Source organism: Pinus tabuliformis, chromosome 4_2 (genome assembly GCF_031772625.1).
Source record: "Pinus tabuliformis cultivar Carrire ecotype Pingquan chromosome 4_2, CPIR1, whole genome shotgun sequence".
Classification (NCBI taxonomy): domain Eukaryota; kingdom Viridiplantae; phylum Streptophyta; class Pinopsida; order Pinales; family Pinaceae; genus Pinus; species Pinus tabuliformis.
Genome location: NC_142304.1, coordinates 959,462,958 through 959,474,510, shown reverse-complemented (window position 1 = coordinate 959,474,510; position 11,553 = coordinate 959,462,958).

Genomic DNA, 11,553 nt, shown 5'->3' with positions numbered 1-11,553 from the left:
AAAAAGTGAAACCTTGGAGTTCTCTTTTAAGCCCGTTTCAGAATCCTAAAATATGAAAAGATTTCCGAGCATTTCTTTTACACTCGTTAAAATGGAATTAAAATACGGTCCTCTTATAGCTCTTTTATGACCGTAAAGACATGAAAAGATTGCCGGGTTTTTGTCGTTTCAAACTCGATACTGGAAATAAAACGACGTGCCCTTGATCGCTTTTTACTTTTCAGGTCAGAGGCACTAATCATGAAAGTAATCCTTGGTCGCAAGACTAAGTGGTTCTCTCAAGTATTATTTTATACTTTTTCGGGCTTGGGAGACACAACTTTACGAAAAAGTTCAACCTGCAGTCTTCTTAAGTTTTTTCAGACTCTCTAAAAATGAAAAAACACCGAGTTTCTCCTATACTGGACTCGTTAAAATTTCATAGTAAAGGACATGTTCGATTACAAACAGGAACGGACCACTCCTTCTGAGGGTTCGAATCTAAACTAAGTTGGACTCATCCGAAGAGTGGGCTTATAATCAAGCATATGTTATCCTCCTCAAGCTTGTAAAAAATAAAGAGGTACTTGCCAGAAATGGTGGGGGAAAAGAGAGAAAAATGAGCCTATTTGTTATCCTTTGTCTCAGAAGAAGCCCTATTACCACTCTTGAAGATGACACCTTGCATTCACCTGGGTTGGGAAATCCTTTGCCTCACAGTTGATCAAACCACATTGAAAGTTTTCAGCCGGGTATTAACTTTGGGTCAAATGTCACCAAGCCATTTGTCGTGTCGTTATGTGTTCAAGAGGTCTCTACAATAAACATTCATCTGCAAAATACATGTCATCCATCTTGACCATCCTTGAGTCAATCCTTACAGCTACATTTCTTCAACTTGATCTATGATTTCGTGTTGTGGGCTTGCCTGCAACGGGTCACTTTCTATCGACGTCAACAAATTATCTAGAAAGAGGACCTAGGAATCATCAGTACCTTGAAGTCTGCATGCATCAATGGTAGGTTTCTCGCCTTTGACGACAATTTACATCATTGACTTTCGATCAAAGGATTCCGTGAAATGTTCGACATCAACTCATTCATTCACATCTCATGGATTGTACTGGGTACTTTGAGAACCATTGACATCACTGGTGGTCTCTCTCACGCTTGTTCAGAATTTACATCATTGAATGGTAATCAAGTGGTTTCTACCATGTTCGACATCAACTCATTTATTCGCATGGATAGAATCGTACTTGTTCAGGAAGTAGAAATCAAGACCCTGGATCTAGTTTCCACCATCGAGGCTGCGAGGAGTTTTGTATTCATTATATAGTAGACCAACTATAAACGGATGGCTGCGTCCATACTGTGTCTACAAAAGTCTATGATTATGATGTACTGCAAAATCATTCCTGTATCAGAGCAGTAGATAGTTTGTTAGTTAAAGTTTTCAATCTGAGTATGGGAATGCCTACCTCAGCGATGATATGATCTTATATATGTATTTTGTGTTGAATACTTACAGGTTCCGGGCTCTCCACAAGATAATCCTTGAAATGATAAAGTACTTCACCCTTCCTAGATGATATGAAACCGTTATCTACTACAGGCTTCGCACTTTAGGGGGCAATCTGTTACACTAAAACTTGTCACCATGACTATTTGCAGTTAGTATGGCTCCATCAACTGTCATACTATCCTCCTTGGCAAGTCTCATACCTCTTCTCTTGATGTCAAACTCCAAGAAAGAGAGAAAGTCTTTAAAAATCTATATATCTCTGGGTACGCAGTTTCTCTTAGCCTTACCTGCGTGTATGCACCCCAAGTTCACAATACCTGCGTACTTGTACGCTCTGTCTGTAAAGGGGAGGGTGCGTACTCCTGTAAAGGTCAAAAGGCGCAAGTTTCACTCTAAAAAAGTTACTTGTAGTCATTTCTAGAGCATTCTAGAAGCTTGTTTGACGTGTATGGAGCGCCTCCAGATGGTTCATGTATCCCTATCAAAGAGGAACTTTTCCCATCAAGAGGGGAGCTATCCCATCCAAAGAGGGGCTTATCCCATTGATGGTGGACCTGAATAACTTCCTCTAGAGCACTATAAATACAGGCATTGGGCCAGAGGGAGGGGAGGTTGAAAGCTGAACATTCCTAAGGGTAGATGCTGCTGGAATTAGGACTTCCTTGTAGAAGCTTGTGAGGAGAGATTACCATCTTTACTTGTTTCCATTGGGAGGTGGGTGAGCTGATCAGAGTAAGGGAGAACTCTTGTGGACCGTGGGAGGAGCTTGCACAACACCAAGGCTCAGGTTGTAATGGTTCCTTTTGTTACCTTTTAATACAAATTAGTCCATTCTTCTCAACAATTTCTTATTAATGAGTTGTTTCATATACTCCTTGGTCTATATGTTAAATATGTTTTATCTTATATGATATTCAGGTGCTATTTAATCGTTTGATTGTTGGTGAATGCAGGTTTCGAAGGGAAGGAAGAGCTCATCCGGATCAACAGAGCTGGACTACTACAACAACGTTGGATTATAGGTAGGATCTAAACACTTGATTTCTCATATTGTAAAAGCATATTTAGAGAAGGATTGCTCTTATTTGTCTTGTTTGTCATTAGAAAGTCTTAGGCTTTCTAGGAAGGTCGGTTGTGTCCGCACTAACGACTCTTTCCGCGTGACACTCAGGAGAATTGATGCGCCTCTGAAGTGACCTTGGGAGAATCAAGTTTTCTCCTAAATTGGTCAGCCAAATGACTTTCCTGATAATTAAAATGATAACTAGACACAAAGCGCTTTCCAATGAGCTATCATGAGCTCAATTTGGAGTTTAGGAAGGCATTGAAAGGTTGAATGTAACAACACTCTGCCTTTAGGTAGCCTCATTTGGCACATTTTGACCAGTCTTGGGAGATTTGATTTTTGATAGGGAAAATGAACTCCAAATTGAAAACTTCCAATTGGGTTGGAAATTAGACTCAAAGAAATTTCCAACGAGCTATCTTGTGCCCAATTTGGACACCGGTAAGGCCTCCAAAAGTATCCTGCAAATAGCGCTATGCACAGGCTCTATGTGACGCCCCTCAAGCCCAATGCGTCGCGCCTTCCCTGTGCGTCGTGCTACCTGGCGCGCGCTTTTTCTAGGGAGCTCCAAACTACAAAATTTTTATATTTTTTGGATTTGGCATGAAAAAACATGACTGCTGGTGCATGGCCAAGAAGTTTGGGAAAGTTTTGAGTCCCTAGGAGGTCAAAAACACTCAAAAAATTACCTCTTTGCCCCTATTTTGACACAATGAAATCTTGGGAAATTGAAGTTTTGGAGGGGCAAATGACATCCAAATTCAGAAATTCCACTTGGGTTCGAAAGTACATAGGCAGGGCTTTCCGACAGGCACACTTGGGCTCAATTTTAACTTCAGGAAGGGCCTCAAACTCAACCTCAAAGTGGCGGGATGCACAGAGAAATTGGCGCGACACACAAAGGAGTTTTACTCAATTTTTCACCTTCCAACTCAGAAATTCAGCCAGTTTGACTAGTTTTGCTTTGTGATGTAATTTTTTATTTAACTTGATGTAATTGGATAAACATGATGTAATTTTGGCGCTTATTTACTTGTTCTAGAAGATTCATTCACCAAAAGGTGAAATGTGAGTGAATGAATCAGTTTTCTAGCATATAGGGGTAAGTTGTTTGACTACCTAGTTTTTAGTTCCTTGTTTAGAATTGGTTGAAATAGCTCCTAGAATTATGAGCTCGACCCCTAGAGGCAAGGGAATCGGTTGGGCTAGTCTATATCATGTAATTCCTAAGTCATTTCCAAGGTTGGACACTTGGGATTGCTTTGGCGTATCATTGTACATTCTATCTCTGCATTTTTGGCTAAGGAAAGACCACGGTTTTGCAGCACTGTTTGGGATCCATGTGGCTTTATGTTTTGATGGTGTTCTTCTCTACATAATTGTAAGTTAATTAGTGTTATGTGTATCATTTTTCTATCTCTTCTTCTGAATTTGAACAAATGAGTGATTAAGGTGGAATCCATTAATTGTTATGCTCTGCCTTTGAATTTGTTTAAATTTCCATGTTTTCATCTATTTAAGGAGAATTGAGACTCTCTTGATCTCCTTAGCTCCTCACCAGTCTGATCTATTCATTCACTCAACTTAAAGCATCAAAATGATTACCTTCCTTACCCCAATCAGAACTCTGCAGAATCTCTGCCTCATCCCGACCACAATTTTCCTTTCCCTATTTCCAACACAAACCCCCAAAAAACTCAAAACAAAACCTTGTACTTCATACCTAGCCTAAAATTAGCTTTTATTTCAGTTGTCTCAAGCCCTATCTCTTGTCTTTTGCCGAGATCAACCCGGAGATAGCCCTCTCCTGTCCTCATAGGGCTAGCTATGAGGCTGAGCGTGGTTTGATGTGGACCTAGAACCTTTTCTTTTCAGCCTGAGGAAAATCTAGGCTCTAACATAATGGCGACCGTATTGGGGAAGAAAATGGTTTGCTTGTTGATTTCATTTGTTTTATAAGTTATAGACGGAGCCCGAAGTTATGCCACGTAGCCTTTGAAATGCTTTTGCTTTGCATTAGCGGAAGTAGATAAACGTTGCTTCAGTCAATCTTCAGTCTAGCTTGTAAACGTGACATCTAACTTGTTAATTTCCCCAGTACATGTATCAAGTTCAGATCTGATGGTTGATGGTGAATAATGATCAAACATCGGAAGGATGAAATAATTCACCTGGCGACTTCATTCACTGAAAAATCTAGAGATCAATGCTTCATGGTGACTCCATTGTAAGAAGATTCGTAGCTTTAAGGTTTTCAAGATGGATCGAGTTGCAAGAGGATATGCTCCCATGAGTCAAGATCACATCCTAGGTTTTCCAAATAAAATGCTCAAGGTAGATTGGTCAAAGAATTTTACTATGTTCAGAAATGTGGAAGGTAATGATGTTGCTCTTCATCTGGTGAAATTTCACATTCATGTGCATAAATTAAAGATCACTTTTCCTGAAGACTATTTAATGAAAATGTTTATGGCTACTTTGTTCATGCAATATTCTTTTAAAGGTATAAAGAAACATATCCATCCTTGGCTTTAGTTCAGGACTGTTGTAGCCATGTTCATAGTTTTATTGAAAATCTTGAGAAATTTTATGAAGATGATAATTTCATGGATGATGAGATCATGGAAGCCCTGTACGAAAATCCATTTCAGCAGCATAAAGACGAACATGAAAATTTGCAGCAGGATCAAGATCTTAATACGGTCGAAGATGAAGGAATTTTGCATCTTGACAGCCAATAGGAATTACATGAAATAGATCAGCAGTATGAGGAAAATTTGTAAACTCCTTCACTTGAAATTAATGAAGACAATCATTGTTTGAGAAAAAAAAAACAAAAAGTATTATCTCCTCTATCTAAAGACGAGATAGATCAACTCTTGAACACCATGTTCCAGCTCAAGTTAATGCAGATCTGCAGTGTGCACATGGTCAAGAAGGTGATGGTGGAACTTCTTCCTTTTCTGAAAAGGATGATAGTCCTGTAAGCAAATTTATAGATCAGTAGGTTGACGATGTCCATAGAGCTGAAAGTGATGAAAGAAAAAGTGTCATTTCAGATTTGATGGACATAAAATATGATATGAAGGAAAATGATGTTCCAATCTCAGATAATGGGGATGATAAATTAGATTGAAAGACAGATTGTGATGAGGAAAAAGAAAGTGGCATGGTTGAGGCTGCCTCAAATGGAGAAAATATAGTTATAGACCTAATTACCCCCATCTCACCATAACTAGATCTTCATGAGGAGGTAGCTCATTCCCTCTATGACAAACAAGACGAGATCTTCGCTCAAGTAAGTAAAGAGGTTTCTCTTGATGAATTTGTGGTAGATGATATAAATTATATTGTTGGGTTTCACAAATCATTTGAAGTTTCTTTTCTCATGATTGATGAATGTAAAGACAATTTGGCTGTCATATCATATGAAGATGATCTACAATATATTCAGACTTCAAAAAACCAGACCATTCAGGATTCCCTTTCAGATTCTTCTTCATATGTCTCATGTTTTGAAGTGTTCTTTGAAGAGGAAATTTTCTCATCTACTTGTTCAGAATTTTTTGAGGACCATGACCATACTTTTTCTGAAGTACATTATGAAGGAAGATCATAATCAAAAGAAAAAGACATCTTGTTTTCTCAGCAGGAGGTGGCAATGGAAAATCTTCATGTTTTTCATGATCCAATGGCAAATTTGTTGCAGTCAGCAGTGAAGGTGATTATTGCAGTATTCAGTGATGAAGGAGATCATGGTCAACTATGTTTTTGGATGCCCAGTTACTAGTATCAATTGTTGACCAGAAGATCTGATCGGAAGAATCAGTCAAGAGTCCATCTTCTTGATTGGTTACATTGGTATTTTGATATAGTTTTCTGATATATTTTCTTGTAAGAAATAGAGGTGTTCAAGTACTGACACCAAGCTTTACGTTTTAAGTTCAAGTCTTAGTATTTTGAGTTAGTTTGTTAGAGTCAAGTTTTTTCAGTCCTTTCAGTATTGCATCGAGTTAGTTTGAGTTAGGTTTTAGTCAATAAATGAGTCAAAGTCTTGTGTTGTTTGTCGCGATAATGAATCCATAGCCCAATGGACGAAGGCATTGGTCTACTCTCCCAAAGATCCGACGTTCTTGGCACCTCCAAGGAGCTACCATCCCCATTGAAGCCAATGTTCGTGTAAATCTTTCTAGCGTTCCCCTAGTGATCAAACATTCTCTTACAAAGTGATTTTAAAGTGTCAAGGTTAAATTTTATCATTTCAGTGAGTCTTCAAGTAAAATTTGGTCACTAGGCATTAGGTCTAGGGTTTTCTTTCACTCCTTTCAAAGTTGTCGAAATTTCGGTCTATGTAACTATTTAGCTGAGTCTACCATCACTCAGAGGGTTTTCATCATCACACCAAGTTCCGCTGGGTCATTTTATGCCTTGTTCATGCTTCAATTGTGCCTAGGTAAGGTCATTTCCCTCTCCTAGGGTTTTGAAGGAAATTTCTCTTGGATGGTCAAATCATCAGAAAAACTTGTATCCTGATGTTCATACACCTTCCTCTATCCTTAATTTACCTTATTAAACACTTCCCATCATTGAGATCTCCCAAATTGCTCATTTTCACAGAAACCGTAGTTTCTTGCTACAACTTGGCAATGTTTTAGGCTAGGGTTGTGTTTTGCCCTTTTGCACCACTTCCCCTGACTCAATTTCTGAAATTACACTTTCCCCTACTTCCTAACATCCCTGCCTACTTCCCAAAGTTTCCTCAAGAATTTAGAAGCTTCCTATCACCTTAATTTTTGCTTCATTTCGACAAATCTCTTGTTCCACACATTGGGGTAGGTTTCACTCAAATGATGTTTTTGAGCAAGAAAAGATGAATTTTGGAAAACTGAGAGAGGTTTTTGTGCACAAAAGGCCAAGGAAGAAACATCTCCTCCACATTTTACACAGGTGTCATGGTTTTAGAGAAATGTCAAAAATACAATTGCCTCGGGAGAATTGATGCACCTCTGAAGTGACCTTGGTAAAATCAATTTTTCTTCTATATTGGTCAACCAAATAACTTTTTCGATGCATAAAATGATAAATAGACGCAACGATCTTTCCAATGAGCTATCATTAGCTTAATTTGGAGTTTAGGAAGGCATTTGAAAGTTGATTGTGACAGCACTCTGCCTTTAGGCAGCCTCATTTGGAACATTTTGACCAATCTTGGGAGATTTAACTTTTGGTAGGGAAAATTAACTCCAAATTGAAAAATTTTAGTTGGGTTGGAAGGTAGACTCAAATACCTTTCCAACGCGCTATCCTTTGCTCAATTTAAACACTATGCAGGCCTCCAAAAGTCTCATGACAAAAGCGCTACGCACAAGCTCTATCCGCCGCGCCTCGCCTTCCCTGTGCATTGTGCCACCTGGCACGCGCTTTTGCTAGGGAGCTCCAAAATGCAAAAAGTTTATATTTTGGATTTAGCATGAAAAATCATGACTGCTGGTGCATGGCCAACAATTTCGGGCAAGTTTTGAGTCCCCAGGAGGTTAAAAACACTCAAAAAATGACCTCTTTGCCCCTATTTTGACACACGGAAAGCAGTCTTGGGAGATTGAAGTTTTGGAGGGGCAAATGACATCCAAATTCAGAAATTCCACTTGGGTTGGAAAGCACACAGGAAGGGATTTCTAGAAATAACACTTGCGCTCAATTTTGACTGCATGAAGTGCCTTAAACTCAGCCTCAAATTGGTGCAATGCACAGAGAAATTGGTGCGGTGCAGAGAGGATTTTTGCTCAATTTTTCACCTTCCAGCTCAGAAATTCAGCCAGTTTGACTAGTTTTGCTTTGTGATGTAATTTTTTATCTAACTTGATATAATTGGATAAACATGATGTAATTTTAGCACTTATTTACTTGTTCTAGAATATTCATTCACCAAAAGGTGAAATGTGAGTGAATGAATCAGTTTCCTAGCATATAGGGGTAAGTTGTTTGACTACCTAGTTTTCAGTTCCTTGTTTAGAATTGGTTGAAACAGCTCCTAGAATTATGATCTCGACCCCTAGAGCCAAGGGAATGGGTTGGGCTAGTCTATATCATGTAATTCCTAAGTCATTTTCAGGGTTGGACACTTGGGATTGCTTTGGCATATCATTGTACATTCTATCTCTGCATTTTTGGCTAAGGAAAGACTAGGGTTTTGCAGCACTGTTTGGGATCCATGTGGCTTTATGTTTTGATGGTTTTCTTCTCTAATTAATTTAAGGCTCATTAGTGTTATGTGTATCATTTTCGTATCTCTGCTTCTGACTTTGAACAAATGAGTGATTCAGGTGGAATCCATTAACTGTTAAGCTCTTCCTTTGAATTTGTTTAAATTTCCATGTTTTATTCTGTTTAAGGATAATTCCTGAGACTCCCTTGCTCTCCTTAGCTCCTCACAAATATGATCTATTCATTCACTCAATTTAAAGCATCAAAATGATTGCCTTCCTTGCCCCAATCAGAACTCTGCAAAAACTGTGCCTCATCCCTGAGCCCAATTTTCCTTTCCATGTTTCCAACACAAAACCCCGAGAAAACTCAAAACAAACCCTTGTACTTCATACCTAGCCTAAAATTAGCTTTTATTTCAGTCATCTCGAGCCTTATCGCTTGTTTTTTCTGAGATCGACTAGGAGAGAGCCCTCTCCTATCCTAGTAGGGCTAGCTACGAGGCTGAGCATGGTTTGATGTGGACCTAGAACGTTGTCTTTTTAGCCTGAGGCAAATCGAGGCTCTAACACCCCCTCCCATGTATATATTTTTATGACTGTTGTTTACAATATCACACATTATTGAATATTAGATAATTGAATAATTGACCATAAATGAAGTAAAGTAAATTTATTTTTGCTACATAATTAAAGAGGAAGAACACTTTTAGAATAACTAAGTGTTGGAAGTAGGCGTAATCTGGATAAAAGTAATTTTGAAAAGGTGAAATTTTGTTAGTGTCACACAATGCCCATGGTGGACTTATGTCACACAAACGTGGGACCATAATAGGTGGTATCAGAGCCTGTTTTGAAGAAAGTGGGTGTTGATAGAGGTTGAAATATCTTCCCACTCGATGAACAGGTGGGATGAGAATTGTGTTCAGGCAAGACTGAGTTGATTTGAAGTGTTGAAGTTTGGTAGAGATAGATGCATCTAAGGGTTAGGATTGAGCTAAACAAATTGGGTAATTGGAGGTATGATTGCCATGAAAATTTAGGGGAATAGGTCGAAGTATAAGTGTTGATTTGTGGTTGTAGTGTGACATGACAATTTCACAATGGCATAGGCTTGAGTCAATGGTCAAGTTAAATGATGACATCTTGGATAGAGTGTTGTCAGAGACTCATACAAACCTTGTATGGGTTGAAATGAATTAAGGAAGATAGGTTGGTGATTCAGGTTGAACTTTAAGTTTAGGAGGATGAAGTTAAAGGAGAGATTCTTTGACTTAGATGGGTAGCTAGGCACAATGAAGTTGATGATTACGATTAAGGAGAAGTTGGGATATATGAAGAAGCAAGTGTTGCAGAAGTGCTAACAAAATAGGAGGAGCTTGGTGCGATATAACTTGTGCAGGTTCAATTACATTCATGCAAAATTCAATCATTGAAGGAAGGAGGCACTCACATGGAGTTACTTCATCAAAATTCAAGTATTGTTGTAACTTGTGTTTCATTGGAATTCTTAGAAGATGGGACATATGAAAATACAAGTGAAGGAGGCATTTTTTTCCAATGCGATGGAAAGACTTTCGATGGATGATTAGGGTGACACCCGGTGTAGTTGGGCAGCAACATTGTTTGTTGCAAGACTCGTTAGGGAAATTTGCAATCTTGGGGAAGAAAGTGAAAATTCTTGTGATAAGGGTGGAACATACTAAACTTTGTAATGGGTGAGTCATGCTTAGTCAAACAAATAATTGGCTAAGTGTCGAGCATGACTCACAGGCGAAAATAAGTAATGGAACATTGAACTGAAGTGAAGGAAATATGATACACAATTCGATGGACTTGTTCACTATCATTTCGTTGGAATGAAGAGGCAATATTGGTGAACCATTACTAGGGGAGATAAAAATGAAGAAAGGGACCTGAAATAATGACATGAGGGTAGGGAGACCGAGGGCGCTAACTTGAAAAGACACAAGGACGTGATGACTAAAGTTGTGTTGGGTCTGCTGAAGTTGACGAGTTGGGAAATAAAAGTCGTGGGCATCGAGTTGAAGAAGAAAGGCACATATCAGAATTCGTATAGAGACATCAAGTGAGAGAATTGTATAGATGTCATATATTGGCATCAAGGAGGGGTGTCAAAGCAAGGACGTTTAGTGGATGGACTTGTCAATGTGACATGAATATATTTTGTAGATAGACCGATGGGGATGTCGAGAAATTTCAAACAATAAGGCCATTGTTGTTTTTGGAGGAGACATTAGAAACCTATGAGAGTCTTCATACAATGAAGAGGGAAAAGGTAACATGTGATGGAATTTGTGACCGAGACAAGTGTGCTTGTTGAAGTGTCTGATGAGGATGCTTCAAAGTAGCTTATGACGACTCGAGAGAATTGCATCTAATGAATACTTCATATGATGGTGGTCTTGGAATATCTGGTTCATTGAGGAGCTAAGCTTAGTTTTGAGGTTTTAATTTTATGCAATATGCAATGCATACATTGGGCACAATATGGGATGTGTTCATGAGGAGTGAATTTACGGATGCAATAGAGATGAGACACCTTAGAGGTGGATGAAGGTTGTGGCGCGAAAGGTGCATTGGTGGGAGAACTTTTCCATGGGTTGATTTTGTTGAGACTTAGCCCTTTTTTATGGAGATGGAGGTTGTTAGTCTATGGCCATGGGCACCACATGGCAAAATACGATGAGGAAAGTGGAGACTTTCCCCTTTACAACATTGATGGAAAGCATATTGCAGATGAGATGGAGATTTCTTCA